The 26679-nt window shown below is 40.3% G+C and overlaps 2 protein-coding genes across 14 annotated transcripts in view; one reads left to right on the top strand and one right to left on the bottom strand.

Annotated features, from left to right (window-relative positions):
• The window catches only part of FRMPD2 (FERM and PDZ domain containing 2), a 77000-nt gene extending 69011 nt beyond the window's left edge, over nt 1-7989 (bottom strand). For 5 of the 6 annotated variants that reach the window (XM_040606946.1, XM_040606948.1, XM_040606950.1 and 2 more), the window contains exon 1: nt 7875-7989. The gene's annotated coding sequence lies outside the window, so the exon portion shown is untranslated. The remainder of the gene's footprint in view (nt 1-7874) is intronic. The other variant, XM_040606947.1, reaches the window with a different exon arrangement.
• Nucleotides 7990-8463: 474 nt separating this feature from the next.
• Nucleotides 8464-26679, top strand: part of MAPK8 (mitogen-activated protein kinase 8) — a 58355-nt gene continuing 40139 nt past the window's right edge. The window contains exons 1-2 of one of the 8 annotated variants that reach the window (XM_040606962.1): nt 19876-19912; nt 21059-21123. The gene's annotated coding sequence lies outside the window, so the exon portion shown is untranslated. Of the gene's footprint in view, nt 8512-19813; nt 19913-20299; nt 21124-26679 lie in introns of those variants that run through there. The other 7 variants (XM_040606963.1, XM_040606961.1, XM_040606964.1 and 4 more) reach the window with 7 other exon arrangements.

Below are 26679 nucleotides of genomic sequence, written 5' to 3'. Positions count from 1 at the left end.
TTGTATGATGTGTAAATAGGGGCAGAATGAAAAAAATTGGAGGTGATCCATCTATTGCATTGAGGTTTTCACATTGTAGACCACCAAGTGAGGGCACTAGAGCCTAGGATGCTATTGTCATGTATGAGAAACACCACTGTAACGTGAGGTCACTTACAGGCTGAAAACAGATCTTTCCCATTTCTTCACCCTCTGCGCATCCGACTTACTGCTAACATTTGTTCCCTGCCTGCAATAGACTTTACTGTGTCTTACAGCTGATTTCTTTGCCAGCTTGTTGTTTACTGTGCAGTCTTCAATGGGTCACTGCAAGAGCAAAACAGTGTTCCACAGGAACAACTTGTTGCTGATTAATAGACTACTTAAACTTTGGTTCATGGGGTCTTGTCCTGGCACACTAGCTTCCAAACAAGGAATCACAACATTGGAAGAATGATCCCTTGCTGTAATTGCTGTGGGATTATGGACCAACCTAGTGACATTTTAAACGGAATCAGAGTCCTAATTTTAGTCTCTGTAGCTTCAAAGGATAGTAAAGCTCCTTAAGAACCTAACCTTAATTAGAAGAGACAGACAAAGCTTCTTAATCTAAGCCATCACCATTTCTCTTAATAATAAATTGCTGTGGTAGCATTTCACTTAACCCTGTGGTACTGGGACTAAGCAATCAATTCACTTCCCCAGAGCTGGAACCTGCGTGGCTTCTCATATGGGTAATCCACCAGACTCTACTTAGTGCTGCGGGGAAAGGAGCCCTGCATCCTCTATTTTAGATAGAAGTGCTTATACCAAGTGATTTCAGTGCTGGTATTTCTAACTAGCTTAAGTTGTTACTCAATATGCAACTACCCAGAGTGTAGGCATTACAGCTTTATAGAGCCAAAGTGAAATCAGCAGTTATACCAGAGCTGGTTAACTTTTGTAGTGAATATTTTTTCAGAGTAAAAACAATGTCTCAGATTAATACTAAGTATGAATTAAATTAATTCTGCACATGATGATGTGCAAATGTCTTCCCAAAAATTATTAGATTGAATGGCCATGGAAATCATAACCTCTTTAAAGTGTAATAAATTATTGCTTTAATGCAATGTAGAGTTAAGCGATATGTTATCTTACAAGAAATTGGCAACTGATCTTTAAACACTCAGAATACCCTGTAATTTTGGGCTGTGTTTGACTCTTGGCTCTCAAGACCAGTATGATGTGGTATTTGACAAAAATATAACTGGGTGAGTGCTTGGAGAAAAAATACATTTCCTTTCCTTTTATAGCCAGACTGTGCTATGTCTATGATATGAGAGTAGAAGTGATATAAATATATTGTTATCATTGTAACAGTGCACATATTTATAGTCCCTCAATTCAATAAAATCTGTGATCCAGAACCAAAACAATTCTGACCTTCAAACAAGCCACAACTGATAAGGGAAAGCAGACAAATTGGGATGCAAGGAGGAAAAAGTTAACAATAACCTTGCAAAAAGGGACTTGATTATTTGCAGTAACACTACACATCAGGAAATTATGCTAGATCTAGTTGAGCCTGCAGGGAAAAATTAGAGCAGCAGAATGTAATCACCTACTTTGGAGTGTGGCCAGGATATAGAGGTTAACGTTTTTGTGCCTGGAAAAAGTAGCAAAGGGCTTTCAGTGCCAATTCGTGCTCTAAGGTCAAATACAAATCTTCTGATGACTTCTGTGGAAGAAGGTAGTGACATCCAAACAGGCAAATTAGCCTGAAATATCCCCTCCCCATTCTAATCTTTGAAAAACATTCATTCATTACGTGGACTGTCTCAAGTCAATAGATTTTCCCCTGGAAGAATTTAATCTACTCCTCTTGCATAGATATGAAAGGTACGCTGAGGTGAAGCTAACCCATCATTTTGCCACAAACCTCCACCTATTTATCACATTTCTTTCTAAATTATTTTATTCTGGTTTGGTACATTATTTTTTATTATATGTGCAAGCTTTTATCCAAACAGTCATTGAAATTATGGTCAATGAAAGAAACTGAATTTATTATAAAAAGTAATGAATTACAGCTTTGTATCTGAATTTAACTCTTAATAACAATCATGCATTAGTAATTTCATATGCCGGGGTCACCATAAGTGCAACTTCGCTTTATTAGGTTTGGCAACCTTATTTAGTAAAATGGAAGGGAGAAACTTGGGTTTTTTCAACCTTCATCTTTAATTTTGCTGCTTTGTTGACTGTATAAATACAACAAAAGAGCTAAAAACTATTACTTTTGTAGGGAAACTGACCTTCCCTTATCAAACATGGTCATGTGAATTAAGAGTCCTCAAAAGAAAGAGGTCATCTGGACTCCTAAATAAATAACAGCCCTTTTCATGCAAGCCTATCAGAGGGAGTTTACTGGGGAGTTGGTTCAGCCGTAGAATCAGTTTCTATAGCATGAAAGGCTTAACTCATTACCTAAATGATGATGAAAAACACAGATTTAAAGGGGAGATCATAGGACACAGCAGTGAATAAGATGGTGAGAAAGGAGAATCATGTTTAGATTTTGAAATAATGGGGTCAAGTTTGTTTCTGGTCTGAAGCAGTAACAGATTTGCCCCATTTGGGCATCCTGAAGAACAACTGGAAATGAGAACTTTGGCCAGAAGTTTGTGTACAAACACAAAAACAACAACAAAGGATTAACCTTGGGTAGGAACCAAGCATTCTGTGAAGTGGAAAGGCTTCTGTCAACCAGAAATGCCTTTCAATTTTTACTGCCTGGAAGCTGTTCTTGCAGAGGTCTGGTCTTTCTTCTGACTGAACATCCAGTTCTGCTTCATTACTGTATCTGTATATTGCAAAATACCGAGCTGGAAACCTAACTAGCTTTTAAATTGCTGAAGGCTGTAAATAGATGTAGATTTTGTAAACAATTGTGTCTGAGAAAGGTGTATTGCCTCTTTATGGTTTGGACATAAATGCTTATCACAGCCCCTCTACTAGAGGTGACTAATTGATTTTGACATGAATAAGTCAGAGAGAGGCCACGTAATTATGTCTTCTGATGGATCTGAGAGGTTGCTAACCTCAGCCACTAGCCACACTAAAAGAGTACGAGCATGGGCTTGTACTGATAGACAAGTGAGAGGGGGCTCGGAGCGTCACCTCTTCCCTTTGCACCACTATACACACAAAACGTTGTCTACTCATAACGTATGTGTAAGCTGGTGTAAACCCACAGCACATGAAGACAAGAAAAAGCTGCCTAATACTCACTTTGCTTCATTTAACCACTACGCTGTGTGGAAGTATCTGAATCGCCATTGGTCACTTTCAAAGGCAACTTTAGAGACCAGCAGTTATTTCTTCTAGTGCTGCACTGAAGGACACATCAATAAAACTATACACAAGTCTATAAAAAGGTGGTCTTTAGCCAATTTTCTCTGGATACAGTGGGTTTTTTAGCCTTCTAGCTCTTTCAGCTGTTGTACTCTAATTTCTGATTTATGTCTAGCAGTCCCATGTAGGCCTCAGGTGCTGCCTGACAGTCTAAAAGCACCTCCTGTAAATGAATGACCAAAACCAAGGGGACACAATCCTGCTTCAGTATAGTCAAAGGCAAAACTTCTTGTATCAGTGGCAGGAAGATGAAGTGGGTGCGTGGGTAGGGGGACTATTTGGAAGAAGAGACTTAGCCAGAGGACCTCAGGTGCTATTTTGCAAGATATCTAGCATTCTGCTTTCAAATCTAAGCTGATCAAATGACGGGAAAGATAGGAATTTGAAGTGACATTTTCCTAGGGTGTGGGAGGGCTAACAGACTGATTTTAAGGGCTGAAAAGGGGTCCATAGCAGACAGATGAGCAAGACAGACTTGCTAATTCTTAAAGATCTTTTAGAATGAAGAGCATCTAGAAAAATGCATTTTTAGTCAGCATCCTTTCACTTGATATGAGGTGCTGGACAATGTGTTAATTACCATATCAAGTAATGTAATTTTTGAACACACTCAGGTGAGGACTTCAACTTAGATAAAATCAGTCTGTCTATCCTGTCTCTTGACTTTCCTCTGTGGTTCCACCCCTCAAAGATTAATAACTTAAAGTAACATTGCTTTGAAGTGCCTTACATTTAAGAGTAGCTGAGCGATGAATTTGTGTCTTTATATCTTTGACACAAGAGTTCAGAAACTTCATCAAAAGGGACTGAAAATCCACTGAAGAGTAAAAGTAAATTAAAACATAAATAATATCTAAGGGCAAAACACATGCTTTTTTAGTATCAAGTATTCTAAATACCCTAAGAAAAGTTCTTGCAGCCTATGTCAGGCATTGCTGTGCAGTAAATCAAACTTGAATACAAAATCAGGGGGATTAAAAATAGGGCCAATACTATCATTTGGATTGAGCTATAGTTTTGAAATCATCACTGATAATTCCAAAATAAATTTACAGAATTTACAGTCTGTCCCAAGCCTAACAGCACATTGATGTGACATGACGAAGGCAGAACAATATCTGAAGTCACAGGTGGAGAAGGAATGGATGCACTAGCATCAGTCTCACTGCCTCTGACTTCCCTGAGTTGTGGTGGCGAGGACCGTGTTTGGTATGAACCTGAACCAGGGCCAGAATCACCTCTCTGCATTGTGTAGGAGGTATCTCCAGGAAAATACTTAACTGATCTCCTTTATGCACTTAAATATTATATAATTATAAATGTGAATCTAGAGATTTTTTTGAAATTTAAGATTATCCTACTATAGGTACAGATTAAATATTTGAGGTACAAAATAAATTCTGAACTGAAATGGGAAGATAGGGCTTGCTTTTTATAGAGACACAAGTTTATTGCATGGTACATATGTATTAAACTGATTCTGGGTCGCTATGGAGAGTTTGAGATCAGTGAAATAATTTTGCCCCACTCAAGAGTGTCTACACTTAAATATTCTTAAATGAACAATTTTCACATGAGGATCACAATCTTTTGTTGCTCCAGGCTGCATGTTATTTGCTTCTTTAAAAAAAAATCCAAACCCTTTAATCTGGAATACTGTATGGAGATTTTGAGATGTGTTGGTGTCCAAGATAATCAGGACTAGGTACTTAGGAGATACTGAAGAAGCACTGGAAACTGGAACCAAACTGGGTGTCAGTGAGAACCTTAAACCTGTTTTGTTTTGCATCTGATTCACAGCAATCCACAAAACTGTAACATGCGATGGCCTACAGAGGAAAGATGATCACTTCAGTCTGTAACTGCAAGCTTTGGGTAGGGTCTGACTGCATCTGTTGTGTTGATGACAGTTCTGGTTTAATACTTCAGGTTATATTTTGTTTTTGAAGAACAGTACTCTTCCATAAAACAGATGAAGCTTATAAAATTGTAGTATAGAAAGTATTTAGTAAGAAATGACTACTAAATATATTGGGTTTATAGACACTATTCATCTATTGAAATTGAAAACCTAAGTAAATTCTCAAATAGTAAATTCTCAAAAAATATTGAAATGTAGTTAAAACTGAATTAAGTGAATGTTGTTGCTATCATCAAACTGATGACTATTACTGATAATATTAGGGGAAGTACAGAAAAACTGTATTGAAAATAAATGTAATTAATATCTGAATTATAACTGTATGAATATTTTAGAGAAATAAAAAAGGAAATAATCTGGGGAGATTAGATGCCATCACAGTGTACTTTAGACTTTTAAAAATATCTAAATTAAAGTCTGAACTTCTTGTGTATATAATGCATCTTAGGGCCAATACAGTAATCCTTTAATATATTTAAAGGCAATGCTTGATACATGCTGTCACTCATGACATGTTTTTTTACCTGGAAATATAAGCATGATAACTAGATAAAAAGCTGGATGATTGCTAATTACTTTGCTTAAGTACAGCCTACTATATTTCAGTGCTGCTTGTCCATAAAATGCCAATACATTTTAGCTGTATGAAAAGGTGGAAGAGACTGAAAAGAGCACATTTTTTGAAAGAACTGGTTTAAAATTAACTTAAATCATAACCTGATTTATTCACATATATTCCATATGCAGATTTTATACTGTGACTCATTATACACTTGTTGTTATAATTTTGGAGAGAATACACTGCATTCCTCATACCAGAGAGATGGATTTCATTAAGTATGAAATTCAACTCTGAAATATGGGGTGGAAATTTATGGATTTATAATTTGAAGAAACTCTTAAAATGATGTTAAAAAATTCTGTTCAAATAAAGTAGAGAGGCAGAGCCCAATCTGTAAACACTAACAAGTCTATAAGGGAGTTGCCTTGTTGCAAAAGCATGACTTTTCCTTAGAAAGATTATACCACAGAAGTTATAGCTGTAATGATACATCCTTCATTTTACAGTATTTTTTCACCCTCTAATGTAAATTTCTTTTTTTTATTTCCTTTCTTAGAAACGTACACTTTAATCAATAGGAGAATTAACCAGACTGTTGCAAAGTATTCGGCACTCAAGGGGGATAAGTTTCATTGCTGAAGTGAGCCATATTTCATTGCCAGGAAATCACAAACTTCTCATGGGTTGGGCCAGTCTTCAAAAAGTCTAATTTTTGAAGGAAGGAGTTGAAATCTGATTACCTGAACAGTGTGGTTATGTGCCGCTCTGTAATGAATTTCATGAGCTGAGGGGTAAGGGTGTTAAAAGATGTGACTTCTAAGATCTATGGACAATGTTCCTCAAAGACAAAAAATGTTACTGATGCCAAGAGAAAACAAATTCAGCATCCCACAGAATCAGACTTACAGGGCCAAGTTCCGGTTTCCTCTTTACTTCAAAGTAAAGACTAAGCTAAGATTTTAGCCTATACTGTCCAAGCTTCCCAAAGTCTCTCCTTAGCTTCTCAAGCAGCTAATCCTACTGTAGTCAATGCTGTTGTGGTTTGCCTGTTGTTAATATGTTACACAGGTACTCTAGAGCTACTTTTTGAGTCCTGAAAGTGTTATTGTTAGACCTTTGTTTGCAGTGGAGAGAGATAACCAAAGCTTCTGGTCTTGATTCTGATGCTGACTGGCTCTATCACCTGAGAAAGTCTCAGTGCCTTCTTTTACCACCTCACTGAGGATGGTGCAGTTTGCTCTCATTACTGATCCACTTTAGATGTAAACAGTAAATTACCATTATTTGTATTCCTCTGGAATGTCCATCTAAAAATTTCTAAATCAGTAATGTTTACAAAGCATATGCTAAACCTTCCATAAAATAGGGCTGCTTTTATTTCAGAAACTGCAAACTGTAATCCAGGGACTTGCCTGAAAACACATTAGAGAGCAGTAGAGAAGAAATTAGGAAACCAGTTTCTTAATTGAGACTTTAGTCCCAGGTGTTAATCACTGGTAATCTTTCTACTGTTTGGAGTTCCGTGCTGTTTCCTAAATAATAGTACTCACTATAAATCCATGAATAAATAATGTACTGAAACACATTTTCCAGAATCATGTGGAATGTGTTATACAAATGAAGACTTATCCCTGCCATAAGAGCAGTAACAATTTAGTGCCTTCTATTCCTTTTCCTTCAATAGAACTTAAAAATAGGCTAAGGTTCTCTGAATTTTTATCAGTGAAATTCTGTCATAGGTGAATGTTTCTAACTACAGAAGGCGGGAGGGTCTGAGCACTAACATACTAACATTCTGTGGACCACAGTCTGACCAACTCTATATTATAATTTTTTATACAAGCAACCAGCCTTCTAATCAGAATTAGCTAATGACCTGAGAGAAATGAAATTAGTTTTAATGTAAAAGACACCAACAGGGTAAATATTAGATACTGTTGTGCAAACTCAAGAAGGTGAATGCTTTGATACTTATTTAATTGATAAAGCAATTAAGAGAGATATGTAAGAACCTACCTGTACAAGTTGGACAGATGATGCATCCAGAATAGTCTGAAATCTTCTATATTTTTGCCCAATACTGACTGTTTAGATCATCGTAGCTGTAGATGTCACATAAAACATATTCAGGATTTATTTGGTCTTTTGCTTCTTGGTTTTTCTTTCTTTTTCTTCCTTTCCTTCTGCTTTCTGGCTTTCTTCCTTTCTCTCTTTTTACTGCTTTGTTTATATCTTGTAACTAAGCACTGTGTAGTCTGGCAAGTGGCTAAGCAAATAAACAGTAAGGCTCCTTCTCTTGCTTGCAAGCCAAGCCTAGCAGCTCCTGGTTTGAAGTTGAGGGCAAAGTCATGTCTGCTGAGGCTGTTTACACTCCTTCCTTTTCTTTTTTCTTTTTCTCTACCCTCCACCCTTTTTTTTTTTTTTTCTTTCTTTTTTTTTTTTTTGGTAGTTCACCCACTAGGTAATAAGAGCCAGCTTTTAGGAAGTGGCTCAATATAAATCTCTGGGTCCGTCGACATATAAGAACTCAATTGGATTACCTGACGCACACGGGAGCATTAGATCTAAAACCCTGTAGACTGATGTCACTTTCAGTCCCCTGCCAATCCAGAGAGAAGCACTACACCAAAGCAGAGATTGAAGGTCTAAGGGGGTGAGTGTGTCTTTTATGAGCAGTAAAATCCTTCAGACTCAATAAACAATGAGGATAAGATTTTGGTGGGTCTGTCTGGCAGAAAAAACAACTGAAAGAAGGGAATTTCATGTTTTGTTTAATATTGCTCAATCTGAAAAATTCTGGTTAATTATTGCAGGGTACAGCTGTGCTCAGAGCAGGGCAAAGGGAGCTCATGGGATACTGCAGGGCAACTGTAAGCTGGGCATAAGAAAGTGAAGAGAAAAAAAAACTTAGCAAAACAAAAAAAAGGAAAGTTCTATTGGACATATTCAGTAAGCTCTTCACATTAATTGTTCCTTCATTCTTCCCAGCTCTGCTACTCTTGGCATTCTATTTTATTCCTTCAATCTTCAAAACAGCTTTCTTCTGGTTTGAGCTGAATAGAAGTCCCATTGAGTCCAAAAAGTCTGAATTAATTCATTTACTTCAAAAAAAAAACCAAAACAAAAAACCTCAGAACTTATCGACATTATGTTATGAATTGCAGTGGCAAATATCCACTTTTACAATAATGTTAGTATTTAGATAGAGCAGACAGGATTTTATTTTTAAAGACCCTCAAAAACTGGATGACAGAAAATACAGTATTATACAAAAGGCCAAAAGCTACAAGAAAATATTCATATCAAGCAACCATCTCTTTTGCTGTCCATGTCTATGGTAAACACAACTCAAGATTGTTTTACCACCAGAAGCTGAGATCGTCATTACCCTAGATCCTCATACTGTTTGATTTATCAGCTGACTCTCAGCCATGTTCTTCTTAAGGTCTTGTCCTTCCTTGGATGGTAAGACTTGATTCTTGTCCTCCATAATATGTTCCCATTAAATCAGGTAGAAATGTTGGTTTGATTAACTAATCAATTTTCCTAAATGCTTTATGCTCCATTGCTTTAAGAAAAGACTCAATCATTCTTCTCATGAAAACTTGGGCCTGAGGCAAACCTGTAGTAGTTCTGTTGGTGTAAGCAACGGGTCCAGATTTGTGAAATCAAATTCTCACCCATGGTTCCTTCTCTGTTCTAAATAGTCATTGAAAACAGCTATTTTAGAAAACTACTCACATTATATTGATGTGAACCAAAGTAATATTTCAGATTCATAACCTCAAAAGAGACAGTATGAGAGCTTCAGTTGCATTCATTCTAACCACCTATTAAATCCTTACTGTGTAAAGATGACATGTATATAATTGTGGCAAATTTTATATAACTTGATCACTATGAAATAAGGTTAACAAGATGAAAGACTTTATCCCAGTGAAGGAACTGCTGCATGGAGGCTTAGGATCTCCTGTATATTCAGTCCAGATTTCTGAGAACTGGCAATGGTCAGAATCCAATTATTCTCTTACATTAATGCCTTTTTATCCCACAGAAGCTGAAGTGTGGGAAGCTCTTAAAGTTTACATAAAGGTGAGGATTATTATTTCCTTCTCAGCTGACGGTGGTACAAGCAAGCTGTCAAAACTACAACCACAGGTCAGGCATGGGGTTTCTTAAACAGAGAAGACTCACAGCGCTTATGTTAAATTTTAACTGGTTTTAGTTCAGAGTCCCATGGAGTGGATCATAAACTGCTTGAGCTGTCAGAGGTAAATGGAGCTCACTTGAGCTTTCAGAAAATCACTCAATATCCATTTTTGTTTTAAAGCTGCTCAAGTCATATACAGGACCTAAACACTTCTGATAATGAACTTCCATGCGTCATGCCCGTGCCCACTACACATACAAATTAAAGTTTTATTTCCATAATGGTTTCTAAGCAGATTGGATTTAGTCCAGTCATCTATATTTAGTTTAGCAAAGTAGTGTAGGGTTGTGAGTCTATGCTTTTGTTCTAGTCTTTGCTGTCAGGGCTATGTCACAGCAATATCTTAATGGGAATCAGCTGTGATTTGTGTGGCCCTGATCTCCGTTTTGAAGAAAAAGAGAAGGGGCCAATATGTAAGCAAGATGCAAAGAAAGGATGGAAATTAGTATAAAATTAAAAGCTGAACAAATGTATCTGAACAGCCTGTTACTGTTTAAGACATAATTCATAAGTTAATAACAAAACCCCCACCAAACTGTGAATGGAGGTGTTTTGGGATTTGTTTTCAAGTTTGTGTTTGAATGGGGCAGGAAGGCACCATGACTCTTACCTGCCACTTGTGACAGTAACTGGTTTTCCTTAAGAACAATAGTTGGCAAAGGCTTGATCAAACTCCAGGGAGTTTCTAAATTTTAGAAACTTCTATGAATGGATTAGATAAAATACCATTTTTAATACAATATGTTTAATTTGCTTTTGCTTCTTACACTGCTTTTGAAAAGTGATGTGAGGCAATAAAATGTGATTGGGCGAGTGGCTCATGTTTGTGATACCTGCTTGCAGCTCTGCTGATCCCATGAGTAATTCAATGAGGAGCAATATTCCTATGATACATCCTCCAATGCATCTTTCTGGGATACAAGGAGAGAGGGTGTGAAGCTAGCAATTAATGATATGAAGTGCAAACTGACACTGTTTAATGCCAAATGCACTCAGACTATAATGGAGTTACTCTCTAAATAACTGTAAGTTCAGGCCATTAACTTCTTTAAACGTTTCTGGAATATGGTGATGGAATTCCATGTGTACACTCCATGTATAGTTTCATTTAAAATAGCCATTTTACTCTGCAATGACGTGGATGCTGATTGGGGAGGGGGGGGTGGGGCAGGGATGGGGGGGATCTCTTTTCTCTCAAGAGAAAGCAAAAAAAAAAAAATATTGATTTGCTCTTCACCACCACAATGAAACCTGCATACATTCAGATATACCCGTATATATCAGGTTAACACTTTATTTATAGAGTGAAAGTAATTTTTCTCTACAATAGCTGAAGTGATTAAATATTCAGAATTTCAAAATCCTAAAATGACTGTATGTAAGTGGTCACAGGGTAGTGTTCTGCAATGCAGAGATGTGTACAGGCACCAAACTAGCACAAAGAGGTACAGTTTCATCCAAGGGGAATAATTTGCTATTGCAGTTATCCTCCTTATTCTGACCAGTGTAGTTTACTGGTTAGTAGTGTGTAGTATAGACCTAATATGCACTATTAATTGTCTTCAAAATGCTTTAGTCAGTTCATAATAAAAAAACAAATCAAAAGAGATAAAGCTAAGTTATCTCTGTTCTTCTACCTACCATTTAGATCAAAGTCCCCACATTTAGATGTTTTTCAAAACTACATTCAGAAGTCATTAGTTTTTGTATGGGATCTTAATAAGGCATTTAGACAGGATGTCAGATAATTGGTGTTGACCAATTTCATTTGAAATACAGTCATTTTCTAGCTCTTTTCAGAGATAATCTATGACACATTTACTAAGATGGGGGAGGTGTTTGCATTTAGAAGTTGAAATTTTAAAACTCTGATAAGAATTGGTGTATTCCTGATAAGTCTTTTTTTAACCAGAAGGACGCAATGAGCAAATTCAGGGCTGACGTACATTGAATGCTGGTTGGAAAGAACATAGCTGAAAGTTTGCCTTTGGTATCCCCCTGAGTTCAGCACCAGAGTTGTCAGTGGTGTTGTTCAGTGTAAGGTCACCCACTTCTGGTCACTTTGAATGGTCCCATGTAACAAACCGTGAACAAAGGATGGTACAGGGCTTTTCCAACTATGACCACGTTACAACAACAAGAGGGAAACAGCTGATAAAAAAGTCCCTGTGGCCTTGTTATGAATCCTGGAAATGCCTTTTGCTCTGGAATTAATCTTAGAAAGCCAAATACTTAGACTTCATTGATAAGTGTGCAAGAAGGGAGATCAGGCATGTCGGTATGTGATTCAGAAAGACAGGAGTGAGGTACAGATACAAATTAGAAGTATGTTTGGCAGATTGCTTAACTAAACCCCGCAGCTGAAAAGCTGCACACATTTACAATCAATCTTTCCCCAGTAAGGAAACCACAACAACGTGCTTGTGACTTAGGTAGAATACATTGCCACAATCCAGCCCAGTGAACCACTGTCTAATGTTGTCCTCAGATAATGCCAAACCACAAGAACTTTTCCTAAATTTGCCTGTGAAAAATTTCAATTGAATAGTAATATAAATAAAGAACACCAAATGCTGTGTTAATGTCAGTGTATAGAAATATGAGGCACGTGATACCATAAACACTATTTTCTAATAGTTAAACTACATTTCCCTCCACAAACAATTTCTAGTTGGCTGACTGTCTAATGATTCTACATACTTTGCTGCCTGTTTACTTGGTATACCTATTAGTATAAACTGGCTGTACATGGAATTATGGCTGCTCAGAAATAGCTTTTCAGGATCAGCAAAGAAGGGGTTAATAGTATTAATGATATTTCAGAGAACAGTCTCTTGACTAGACATACAGAAATGTCGTTTTTACTGAGCTTCATATCCCTTAGCCATGAACATGGCCCTACCTTCATGTTAACATTTATAACCTGTCGCATGGTGCCCCATGGTGGCTGCTTGCCTTCTGTTACATTTGCTCAAGCTAGCAAGTGCTCAATTCATTTTGGTTACTACTGAAAAAAAATATCTACCCCAGTTCATCATTATTTGCTAATAGTCAGAATTAAAGTGTGAAACAACATTTGGCAACTACTGTTTCTAGTTCCATTAAAAGAGGTCCCTCCAGCTAGTAACTTGAAGTTAATTTCATACTGCTTTTCAAGACATAATTACATTAAAAAATCTACCTGTTACAATGTTTCTTTTATTAACTTCTTTTTTTCTATTTCATTATTAGAATTAAACATTGTAACATCAGCTGTATTTATCAACAAGTAGAATGTGTGATTCTTGCTTCATTTTTCTTTGTACAGTTTTTTAGGCTGTATTATGTCAGTTAATATGGGTTTGGTTGTAATTAGTTTCTAGCAAATTTCCATTTAACTTTCTTATGTGAAATGCTTCTGTGCCACAACTAATGGCAAAAAAAATGTTTAAGAAAAGATATTATTGCCAAACATCTTTATTTCACGTAAACATTTGTATCACTTCTGAAATTTGCTAAAATGTTTCAAAGTCTGGGTTTTCTTTCCATATCTATCTCCCTTAGCAAACAATATTTATTAACCGATTTTCATAAGAGGAAATGGATGTTGATCCTGGTTGTGCCTTGTCAAGCCTTAATGTGGAAAAACTGGGCCCTCTGAATACCCCCAGTTCCTGTTGGTCTCTTCTTGATGAAATAATTAGTGAGGTTTGTTAATTTGCTTAATTTCCAGAAGACAGCTTTCACTGCTGCAAGCTACCTAGGTGCCTATGTGACGATGATCTATAAATGTCTAAAAGAAATAAGTGATAGAATTACAGTGGCTGCATGCTTGCACAGGTGGCTGAGCATAAGAAGTCCCATGAAATTAAATTTTTGGCAATGCAATCTATTGAAGATTGCTTAAGAAAGGATGTTGTTTGGCACAGGATCAAATGCTTTGCACAAGTCCAGGTAAATGACATCAGTTGTTCTTTCCTTATCCACCATCACTGTAACCTTGTCATAGAAGGCCACCACATTTGTCAGGTGTGATTTGCCCTTAGTAAAGCCATGCTGGCTGTCACCAGTCATCTCCATATTTTCCATGTGCCTTAGTGTAGTTTCCAGGAGTATCTGCTCCATGATCTTGTGGGGCACAGAGGTGAGACTGACTGGCCTGTAGTTCCCTTTTTTCCCTTTTTAAAAACGGGGGTTATGTTTCCCTTTTCTAGTCAGTGGGAACTTCACTGGACTGCCATAGCTTTTCAGATACGATGGACAATGGCTTAGCAACTTCCATCAGGACCCACAGACAGATTTCATCAGGTCCCATGGACTTGTGTACCTTCAGGTTCCTTAGATGGTCTCAGACCTCATCTTCTCCTACAGTGGGTGGTTCTTCATTCTCCCAGTCCTCGCCTTTGCCTTCTGTGACTTTGGTAGTATGGCTTGAGCACCTGCCAATGAAGACTGAAGCAAAAAAGTCATTGAGTACCTCATCCTTCACCATATCCCCCGTAACCAGGTCTCCTTTTTCCTTTTGGAGAGGGCCCACATTTTCCCTAATCTTCCTTTTATCACCGATGTACCTATAGAAGCTTTTCCTGTTGCCCTTGACATCCCTGGCCAGATTTAATTCTGTCAGGGCTTTAGCTTTCCTAACCTGATCCCTGGCTGCTTAGACAATTGCTCTGTATTCCTCCCAGGCTACCTGTCCTTGTGTCCACCCTCTGTAGGTTTCCTTTCTGTGTCTGAGTTTGTGCAGGAGCTCCTTGTTCATCCGTGCAAGCCTCCTGGCATTTTTGCCTCCCTCTTTGTTGTGATGCATTGCTCCTGAGCTTAGAGGAGGTGATCCCTGAATATTAACCAGCTTTTTTGGCCCCTCTTCCCTCCAGGGCTTTACCAATGGTACTCTACGAAGCAGATCCCTGAAGAGGCCAAAGTTTGCTCTCCTGAAGTCCAGGGCAGTGATCTGGCTGTTTGCCCTCCTCAATGCCCTAAGGATCTTGAACTCCACTGTTTCATGGTCACTGCAGCCAAGGCTACCCTTGAGCTTCACATTCCCACCAGCACTTCCTTGTTGATGAGTACAGGGTCCAGCCTAGCATCTCTCCTCTTTGGCTCCTTGGAAGTTATCATCAATGCATCCCAGGAACTTCCTGGATTGCTTACGCCCTACTGTGTTTTCCCTCCAATAGATAGGGGGTGATTGAAGTCCCCCATGATGACCAGGGCTTGTGAATGTAAGGCTGCTCCAATCTGTCTATAGAGGACTTCATCTGCTTGGTCTTCTTGGTTGGATGACCTGTAGCAGAAACTCACTATAATGTCACCTGTCCCTGCCCTCCCTTTAATCCTGACCTATAAGCTCTCGGTCAGCTCCTCATCTGTCCGCAGGCAGAGCTCCATGCATTCCAGCTGGTCATTGACATAGAAGGTGACACCCTCTCCTCATTTCCCCTGCCTGTTCTTCCTAAAGAGTCTGTATCCTTCCAGTCCCAACAGTCCAGTCATAGGAACCATCCCACCAAATCTCTCTATAAGATTCCAATAAGATCGTAGCCGCAAGGCGTGCACGTCTGTAACTCCTCACGTTTATTCCCCATGCTCTGTACATTTGTATAGAGGCATTTAAGTTGGGCCCCCCATGAAGATGACTTACTGGCTGGAGTGCCTGGAATTCCTTTGTGCTGGTCTTCAGGTGCTCTCCTGGTGACCTGTGATCCTTCTCCACGCTCTGGGCATCTACTGCCGGCACTGGCATCGAACTGGTAGGAGTGGGATGGATTCAGGTTCCCCTCCCCCAGTAACTTTAGTTTAAATCCCTCTTCACCATCTTGGCAAGCCTATGACCGAAGAAGCTCTTTCGCTTCTCTGACAGATGGACCCCATCAGCCCACAGTAGACCGGTTTCTCTGCCGAACCCCCGGCAGTGGCACCAGTCCCAAAACCATTTGTTGATTCACCAGATTCAACTGGCCCTTTCAAACACCTTCCCTTTGCCTGGGAGGATTGATGAAAAAACTACTTACAGTCCGGAGTCCCTTACTGCCATTCCCAGGGCTCTGTTATCCTTCTTGATACTCCTCGGACGGCTCCTGGCTGTATCACTGGTGCCCATGTGAAACAACAGCAGTGAACTGTATGAGGCTTGGTAGCCTCTTGGTGCCATCCCTGATGCAAGCACCCAGTAAGCAGCACAGCTATCTAAAGAGTGCATCATTGCGCCAGTGGTTATACGGGGAGCAGATCGGGCTGCCTTAGCTCCAGCACCTCTCCTGACGTGACAGGTCTTTCCTCTTCAGTCTGCAGAGCAGCAAAGCAGTTCTGCAAGGGCACATGCCTAGAATATCTTGTTTGTATTTTCAGCTTGTCTAAAAATGACTGTAGGCATAATGGGATATTTACTTGAAAAACAGCTATTGTGGTTTAAGCAGTTGCCACCTTGTGTCTATAGTCTATAGACTACAGTCCCCCTCAGCCGAAGCATATTGAGTTACTATGTGTATTATGCTACTCCATTTTGGTGCAAAAATAGATCATTATTCTTTACTATGGATGTTTTGTGGGCAAAAATGACTACTCCAAATAGCTTTGGGCCTGTTATTTTGTATTATAGTTTCTAATTTTTGACATTTTGAGTTTTGTACATCAAAGTTTGGGTCAAATACTCAGATCTGTTGCCTTGACTCCAAAGATTTCAGCCTGAAGTGTTTGCTTTGCAGTTTATAAACATCAATATATTAAAACCATGTTTACTACCGAGAGTGTGGCAATTGATAGAACCTTAATGAAAATATAAAAATATTATAAAACTACATTTGTAATGCAATTTCATGACTGCTCAACCCAGACGTTTTAATATAATTTTCAGAAACATACGTTTATACCAATATATGGAAGTAACAAAGCTTGCAGTATTTTGGCATAATTCACATTTTACTGCACTTTTAAAATAAAAGTATCTTTTAAACACTCAACAGCTGCTTATTTTAAGGAGCAGTCCAAATCCAAGACTAATGCTATATGGACAACAAAACTGAGGAGGTAACAGAATGATTAACAATTACGTGTAAGCAGAGAATGATTTTCATGTTCTAGATTGTTCATTAATTAATTTTGGAGTTTCTATTATTAAATAAAACTGCTCATCAGATTCTGCTTATATATAAAATTCTGTGGAAAGGAAAATTCAAGTTCTGAGGTTGGTGATTCCCATTATTTTGCCAGGAGACCCTTACCAGCTTTCAGGCTTTCTCATGGGCCACCACACACCTTTATTGTCAAACCTGTCATCGAAAATCCTGCCGAGTTATATCATTCTGTGGCCTCAGCAGGGCCACAGCCTGAGAGCCCTTGCTGCCAAGACCTTGGCCCCTGCCCAGTAGCAATGCTTCCTTGTGTAGTCTTCTCTCTTCATATTTTTCTGCAGAACTATTTTTTCCCTCTTCTGCTACTGATACTCTACAAACAAATATGAATCTCCTGTATGCTTGCGTGTATGTTCTGTTGTAATGTAACCATACTCTTTGCTCTCTACTGTATCCTTCTAATCTGTTAAGAGTCCAGAGAAAAATGCTGGGTTTGTTGAATTCCATTGCAAAATACTCATTTACTTTCATGGGCATCAGGTTTTGTGTTTTCTTGGACATCAGCCAGGGGAATCCAGAACACAGTTTCCGCCCAGACCTATGCAATGTATGAGTATAACCATTCTGCTTGTAAGAAAATAATTCTGCAAAGCATTTTTGAAAACAATACTGTAGTGATGCTGAATGACATGGTCAAAGTTTTATTTTCTTACATAGCGACTTGATTTGGAAAAATTGATTATACACACATTCAAAGAAACCTTTGTCCTTACTTAGAGAGGTATTATTCCTATGTCTTGTATATTTTGCATAGTGTACAGGAACTTTAAAGCCTATTTACCATATTTTCTTTATTTTTAAAACCATTATACTGGTAAGTAGCAAATTTACAGTATGAAATGCTTAGCTTCCTTTCACAGTTTTCCTTCATAAAATCTTTACATATTTTGGAGCCCCTATTAAAATATATAATGCTCTTCATCATGCTTTGCAACAACACCAGTCTGATCTTGTCTAATTTCTGCATCATTATTTCTGTTGCTTAGCAGCCCTACATGCAAGATGGCAATAGATGCTGATGGTGTACAAGGTTGTGAGGACTAGTTTTAAAAAGTCACTTAGAAATACGTATCTGTTTAAAAGTGTCAACTTTGTAAACTATAAAATCTTAATGAGAATTTGATTATGCCCTGAAAAAGAAACGTGACAAACCTGGAGCCTAAGCAAAACACCATTTTATACTGTAAAGGAACTATGGTCCTTTTTCGCTTGCAAATCTCAATGCAGTCTTACTTCACATGGGGTGATCAGGAACAGTAACTCTCCCCAAAAGATCAAGGAGTAACCTCAGTGACCTCTAAGGCCATGGGTCTGGCTGCAAATAACTGAACTGCCTGAACATGATGTCACCTCACCTGTTTCTTGCTGTGCAGAGGAGACCAGAGGTTAACAGCGGAAGTCAGTTTGCCAGTAGAAAGGAACATCTGAAGGTGCAATGACCTGCATGAGCCAAAATCAGCAGCGCTAGTTTAATCTGCTGGTGAAGATGAATATGACTTACCCAGATTAAATTTTGCCTGCAATGTATTGTGGAGATTCATATTGTACCTTCTGCCAGCTGAACTTTGCCTTTGGCACACATAAACATAGAGGGGAACACAATGTCTGGCTTTGGTTGAGCATACCACAACAAGAAAAGGCCTCAAAGCAGAAAACTGGCTAATTCAGTTTTGGGGCTGTCCCAGAACTGGAATATTCTGAAGCACCACCTTTACCATGTAAAAATCCATGCTTGTTTAGCCATGCAGATGGCTAAAATCTGCTAGCAGCAGCAATCTCAGTGTGATCTTTGGCATATTCCAAAATGTGACATAGGCCACTCAATTGTTTGACAATGAATTAAATGAGGAATGTCCATTTTTACAGTGCCCTGTGCCTAACTAGCAGATTTTATTTATTTTTAAATACTGCTTATAAGGCATTTTTTGTACTGTGTAGTAAAAATATACAAAGGGGGTTGCTTCAACGATATTGACATGGCTTCAAGGTGCCGAGAGGCCTCCTTTCATCTTTAAGCAGGACATTCTTGGGGAAAAGAGAAAAAGAAAGGACGATAATATATACCAAACAAAATATTGAAAAACCGAGGAGAGAGTACCCGATGTCAGGTGCCACGAGCCAAAGGCGATGGTAATGAATGCCTCAGAATCCCACAAAGAAGCACTCAAGATTTAGAGGAAACCCAGCGCCAGAGCAGATACAGAACAAGAAAACGTTACAGCACTCCAGACACCCAATAATGAGATAAAGCGCTGCCTCGCCAGGCACGCAGCGGGGAGCCTGGGGCTGCGAGGGCCGGGGGCGATGGCTGGGAGCCGCAGAAAAACCGATGCCAGAGCGTGAGGGGCGGGTGCCAGGGCACTGGAGAGCGTGATGGCAAAGGCCTGAGGGTCGGCAGTGCTTTACGAAAGCCCCAGCAGGAAGGGAGGCCTGGTGAGGGGATGCCGTTCGGGAAAGGCACGGCTCCAGGCGACAGGATTCGGGGCAGGCAGAGCGAAGCGGTGCCGGCAGGGTCGCGCCCCGCAGGGCCCGAGCCGGGGCGAGGCGGCGGAGGGGCAGCGCCGGCGCGTAGCCCAGGGCAGGGGGCGGCGGCGCGCGCGGGGCCGGGGCGGGGCGAGCGGAGGGGGGAGGGCAGCCGCAGCCGCGGCGGGCGGGCGGAGCGCGGTGCGTGTGCGCGGTCCGGCCCCGGCTCATTACTCAGCGGCCGAGGCAGGAGGCGGCGGCGGGAGGTGGTGAGCGCGGAGCGGGCGGCTGCGGCCCCGCTGGGGCGGCGGGGGGCGGTGGGGCCGGGCCGGTGCGCGGGCGAGCGGCCGCACCGCGGGGGCCGGGCCTGGGCCCGGGCGTTTTGTTTACGTTTCGGCGGGGCAGCGGCGGGCGGGCAGGGGGCTGAGGGCGGCCCCTGCCCTCGCCCGGAGGCGGGCGGTGCGGGGCGCTCTGCTCCGGTGACCTTCCGTGGCTGCTGGGGGCCTGGGGGGGGCGGAGGGGCCTCGCCGGATAATGGCGGGGGCCTCTTTGTTGGTGTGGCAGGAGGGGCAGGAGGCTCGGCGCGGGGCTCCTCCTCCTCCTGGCAGCGGGGGCACCCGGGCAGGCCGGGCTGGCGTCTCCTTCCAGCCCGGGCGCCCGCCGGGCCTCGGGGAAGGCCGGGTCAGCGCTCGGGGCGGCGGGAGCAGCCTGCGGGCGAGCCTGCCGCCTCGGTGGGCAGCTCCCGTGACCTTGCTTCTGAAATGCCTCTTAAAGCAGAAAGCACTCCTCTGGGGTAATGTAACTGCTCCAGACAGAGGGGCTTGGGGGAGCCCGGTGGTGGCTTTGATTATTTTGCCATTTAATTCTTACTTTTCTTGCAAGAGGAGTGAGCTGTCTCTGCAGAATTTCTTTTGATCTTTATGGTCTCCGTGTCGCTAGCAGCATCCAGTTTTACTCCCAAAGCCTGGTTCTTTATGCCTTTCTACCTGGAGCGGTTCCGTCAAGTTTAACCTGAGCACCGCTAATAACGTGCAAATACAAATCCCACTCGATCGTTTATGAGCTACAATAATGGTTTTCGAAATTCGATGTTGTATGGAACTGGCTTGTTGAAGTCTTTCAGACAATCGAAAAATCCTACACGCTTTGGCCTGTCTGACAGTGTAAACACAAAGGATGTTTTGCTTGTTCGGGGAAGGAAAGTATTACTTGCCCTAGGGCATGTGCATGTGGAATTGAGCAAGCTTACTCCTCGCAGCTGGGTTTGACTTGCAGCTGGGTTTTACTTACAGGTGTGGGGGCTTAACCAATGATGGTCTCACCGGCCACACAAGACCTGGTCTCGCTTCTGGAGATGGCAGCAAATGCACCTCTAGGGCAGAGTGTATATGACATGCATCTTTATGTATTTGCAGGTATAATGGCTTAAGCTGCCACGTGAAGAGAAACTGGGCCAAACCTAGTTAAGGATACTGTCAAAGTGAGTTCACTGACTGAACTGAGCGTTCCTTGTATATAATGAAGGGAAACTCAATTCTTCTAATAGTAGTTATAAAAAATATGTTGGATTTCAAATAGTCCCCTGCTTTGATCTCATTCTGTGGGGGCAGCCATCTTGTCTTTTTTCCCCACTTGGTTCAAAGATGTGTAACATAGACTAGTTGGATAGCAGGATGCAGGTATGGAGCTCTGCGGAAGACGTGATGCTGGTTCAGGGACTAGACATTGCAGGCTGCCTGTCAGATCTTGATAGTTTTCAGGGCCAGCTGTGCGAAGTTTTTATGGGAGAAGGGAGAAAGAGAGAAACATTTGCTGAATGAGACTAATCCAGAGTTGCAGAGGGTGTACGATGTTGTTTTGTCATCACTTTGAAAAAGGAATTTTGATGGTGTCTTCCAGTGCAGAAGTTCCCAAGCTTTTTGGACCGTTAGCTTGTATAAGCATTCAAAGTAATCTTGTGGGCTGCCATATACTTCATGGAGGCTTCTAGTCAGAAACAGTAGTAAGATGATCTAATATGGTTCTGAGTCCTGTGGTTTTGGACTGCTTATTCTAGACAGGTGTAGAGTTGCCTTTTGTATGTGGCTTTTGTGTTCTAACTTTTAACCCCGCTCTTTAGGCACCAAGGCCTTTACTGGCTTTATGGGTGAACAGGTATAACCTCCTTTGCAAAGGTTTTAGGTAAACTTGTTATATTGGTGATTGTTATGCAAATATTAGGCGATAAACGAGTGTTTGGAGACTTCAACAACTGAATTTATTTTCTGCCTGCTACTTACCTGAAATGATGTGTTTATTTCATGGTTGGTTTGTGTTTTTTATTTTTTAGGCCATGAGCTAATGGGGTAGTAATTGAGATTATAATGCTACCTGGTTATTTGTTCACTGTATATGTGGGTTTGGTTTCTTTTTCATCCTTCCTCTAAGGCCTTCATTGTTTGAATGCTTATTATTTAAAAGATGCTTGGAAAGTACATGCCCAATTCATCATTTCTGAGGTTTGATCCAGTATTCTGGGCTAATATAACTGTCCTCCTTGATAGTTCTGCTGAAAATTATGGTGTGCTATTTCTTAATTTCCCACCCACCTCCCTTGGGGAAAAAAGTACTGTATGTATGTGTAGTATGTTCATTGCTGAAAGTTAGACTAATCTGTGGGGTTTTTTCAATAAAGGCTAAATGTATTTTATTGCTGTGTTTCCTTTAAAACACCTCTTAGTCCTTAATTCAAAACCTGCAGAAGTAGGCATCTGTTTGTTACAGAAGGATCTCTTGGCTTTTGAAAGGTCTTAAAAAGTCCAGTTGAGACTACTTATGCTGTTTACCTGCTGTGAAATTCACCACAGTTTGGACATGGATGCTGAAAAACAATTCTTGCTTTGATTTAAGCATCTGAACGTGTCGTTTTCAAATCTTTTAGGAATCCCCTTATTTAAATGGAGATGGAAATTCACCTTTAAATTGAATAAAGGCCCTTTGGGGCTATCCTCGTGAAAAGATGAGCTAAACTTGGAGGCATTCATTGCTCCATTACAAAGTATATTTGTATGAAAATGCAGCAATAGTCATTTTTATTTGCATATATTCTTTTTGACAGTGACTGTAGTGTCAGCAGAAGATGCTTGGTTGATACAGTCCTTGAGTTTTCAGAGCAATTGTAGGTGTTTATATTTCTATAACATCACAGCATAGTTTCAAGTTCTGTGGCTACCCTGCTTAAGCAGTTTGTTACCTGCTGTTCTTTCTTGCCAGCTGCTGTGTGGCAAGATAGATCAAGGAGCTAACTGATCCAGCTGAAAAAAATCTTTCAATTAGACTATGTTTCAGCCTGATTAATTCCCTTATGTGTCTGAATAAACAGCACTGCCCTTGCAAAGTTGGAAGACAAGAGGCTGCTTAGGTGGGGATTGCTATCAGTCATGCATATGCACAAAGGTTTTTACAGATCAAGTAGTGGTTGCTGGAAGACTGAAGTGATGGAAGTGGACAAACATCTTTTTTGTTGTGAAGTGCTTGTTTAAAGATCCATTTGTGGGCTTGGTCTTCTGCTGCAGTTACTGAAAAGCATTCTGATAGACGTGTATTTTGGTTTCTTGAATGCATTGTAGAGTGCAAAATGAATTGGGAACGAGTATGTGTTTGGTAATGAATGTTCATCCAGAAGTTATGAGTCGGTAACTTTGCGTGGATGGAAATCTTCTGCACGTAGCTGTATTAATTGTTTCAGAGCGTATGTGTAGTATCAATAGGGGCCCTTAAATCAAACAATCTGGAAGTTTTTGGACTGAGGCAGAAGATGCATCCTCGCAGTGCTGATAACTGTTTTCAGCTTTCTTTAAATACTGTGTTTGTGAATAGGAAAATATTAACAATTTTAGGACTTCATTTTTGCATGTAGGAATGCAAGTCTCACTTATCTTTTGTGGCACTTCAAAAATATGTAACATTTATCTTTTGGGTTAATCTGCTTGGTGTAGGGGCAGCTTCTAATTCAGTGTTCAAAACTTTCCTTACTATAGCTTTTCCCAGCTTATTGTATCTCAGTAATACATGAAGTCTTCAGGAAAAAAAAAACACTTGAACGTACCCTACTCTCTGTCAACTCTTACTCAAAATGTGGGACTGCAGATGTAGGTCACTGAGTATTTTCCCAAGTTGTTTGTATTTATCAAATATTTAGTGGAATTTGATTAGTACTGTTCATCTGTACAAGTTTGTCCTGTGGCAAAACTGTAGCTTTCTTAGTGAATGGTGATGTTTTTAAGAAGTGTGCTGTCTTAGAAGAATTTGAAGATGATGCTGAGAAACTCATGATGACTTGGTGATGGGTGGTATGTATTGCCAATAAATAACACTTGAAATTTATGGGTAGTAAATAGCAGTAAGTGTAGCTATGCATGATATAACCTTGCATTAAAGGGAATAGTTACTTGAATTTGAAGAATTAAGTCAGAAAACAAAACCAATTAGAGTTGCTTCACACTTCTAAAATATTGTTTAAGATTCCTTGATGTGTGAGCTCAAGGAACACACCAAGCACAGAGTAGCAAGCCTCCTTTTGTGAGCCGGAAGACTCTTCCGTTCTGTGTAGCATGAGGAACCCTCCAGCTTATCATACAGCCAACAGTGAGTAGAAGTTTGCTTCTGCTATAGATACTACAAAGCCTTTGGGTGAGAAGTCTTCTAAGAGACTGGAGCTGGCTGCATCAAATTGTGAGATCCATTAACGACGTTGAGTCATATCAGCGTGGAGAACTGTCTAACCAGCTGTTTATATAGTACTGTTACCTTGACAATTATTTATTTTGTAAGGTTTTTCTAAGGCCTCCATTTTTCTTTGTTTTATGTGTGAGGAGATAATGATCTTGGTGTACCAGACTTAAAATTAATAGCAACACACTTCTTAACTTTAGATACTTTTTTCAAGTGATTAAAGCCTAATCCTTTTCTGTATGAATTGATTGTCTGTAAGCTTGATACTGAAATGTACTTCATAGTTGTTGTCCATATTGTTAAATGCTGGTTATATGTGAATAAATGGGATGCTTATTAATCATTCTCAGTTGGATATTGTAGACTAATGCTAAAATGATGACTGGCAGAAAATATACTTTAATTATATTTGTGTTGCAAGCAAATAGTGTATATGTGCTAATACGTGTGTACAGTTAAAGGGCAAATGTTAATGCTACAGTGCTTCTGGAAAGCCTATAAACTAATTATTGATTTTGAATATTAAAAAAACCAACCAACCAAAACCCAACTCTGATAACCTTCCATTACTTGATTGTGTTGACATTATACCAAGCTTTCTTTTAAACTATAGATCTTAAAAGCATGCAGGAAAATGTCTTAACCTAATATTTATTCTTTTAACTACAAACTATGGCTAAAATGTGTGTTAGCATCTTTGTAGTCTGTGTCCATTCAAACATCTACCTTGTAGTTTAGTCTGCTGAACAAAACCTGAAATGTCTTTGGTCTGGTGTTTTCGTTGTTGTGAAAATAAGAAAATGAACATTATCTATCATGTTTCTTAACTGTGATCTCAAAGTCATAGAAATGCCCAGCTCTGTAAGTGTGTCTGTCCCTATGCATGTAGGTGCATAAACTGAAAATGGTTCTGCTGCTGGTGGTTGCTGGGAGCTGCTGGCTGGGCAGCAACTCTTCCAGAAGGGGGCCTGGGGCTCCTAATGAATGAGAAGCTGACCAGGAGCCAGTAGTGTGACTCTGGCCCTCAAGGCTAATTACTTATGGGGCTGCATTAGAAAGCCTGGCCAAGAGGTACAGGGAAGGAACTGTTCCCATCTGTGGGGCAGCTGTGAAGCTCCAGCTGCAGTGCTGACCAGTAAACCACACATGCATCCTGTGAGAGACAGACAAATGAGGGAGTCCAGCGCTGAGTTGCTCAGATAGTTGGGGGCTGGAACATCTGAGGGTAGAGGTGGGACTGGGTTTGCAGCCCAAGGAAGAGAAGGCTAAGGGAGAATGTAATTGTGGTATTTAACTATCTTTAAGCAAGGGCTTATAGAGATGATGGAACCACTCTTTTCCCCTCAGAAGTGTAAAGATGAGTGAATGGTCACAAGATATAAGAATGGAACTTTCAGTAGGACATGACAGGAGTGTGTTGATGCATGGGAGTGGGTGAGGGCTTCACCAAGTCTGGAGGGGCCACAGAATCTCTGTCGATGGAGACTTAGGACTGGACAAGGTCCAGAGCAGCTTGATAGGAATACAGATTTGAAGTTCTACTTGTTCTGAGCAGGTGGATGATCTCCAGAGATTGTTTTCAAGCCATAGTATGATTCTACTATTTACAGATATATTTTTTTTTAATTGTTTTTAAAGTAGCTTGAGGAAGTTAGCAAAACAAAGGCACAGTGGTATAGATAAACAAGGCTGCTCAGAACTGAGGTGGAAATTGTGGAGGGAAGAGTAATGAAATGTGATAAGCATCTTCAAGTTTGCTGGTGGCAATACTGGCATTTCTCTGCCCTGCATGGAACTTTCCAGCTGAGTAGGCCAGAAGTGCTTGCAGGCTAGCATAAAGGACAAAAAAAAAAAAAATTATGGTACCTATCATGCCTGTGATCACTGTGATAAACATAAAACCCCATCTCCAAAGGAACAGCCTGCAGTGAAAAGCAGCCTAGTAGCCAGCTGAAGTTTGTCCAGGTCTTGCTTTCTGTACTGGAGGAGCACGTTGGCTGCGGCAAGGCTTTGATCTTCCCGCTGGATGGATGACTGTTCCTTACACTTAGCTGGAGCATGGTTACTCCAGGAAGTAGCTTCATGGAGGAAACCGGCTCTGATTTCCAGTTGGTCACAGTAGCGGTTCATGACTGTTAGAGAGGTGGTAGGGCTGGCAGATGGGAGAAAGAGCAAGCCATGGCACATCCGTAAATCTTTCCGTGCTGATGTCCTTAATGCTTGTGCTGCCTTGAGAATATGGCATCCTGCAGCTCATTTGCTTCTGTTAATTCTTACATACTTCTCCATTTAGTAAAGTTAACCAGAAATCTTAGGGAAAGAG

The sequence above is a fragment of the Falco naumanni genome, chromosome 9 (genome assembly GCF_017639655.2).
Source record: "Falco naumanni isolate bFalNau1 chromosome 9, bFalNau1.pat, whole genome shotgun sequence".
Classification (NCBI taxonomy): domain Eukaryota; kingdom Metazoa; phylum Chordata; class Aves; order Falconiformes; family Falconidae; genus Falco; species Falco naumanni.
The sequence above is the reverse complement of the archived record's forward strand: the minus strand, read 5'-3'. Positions and strand labels throughout refer to the sequence as shown.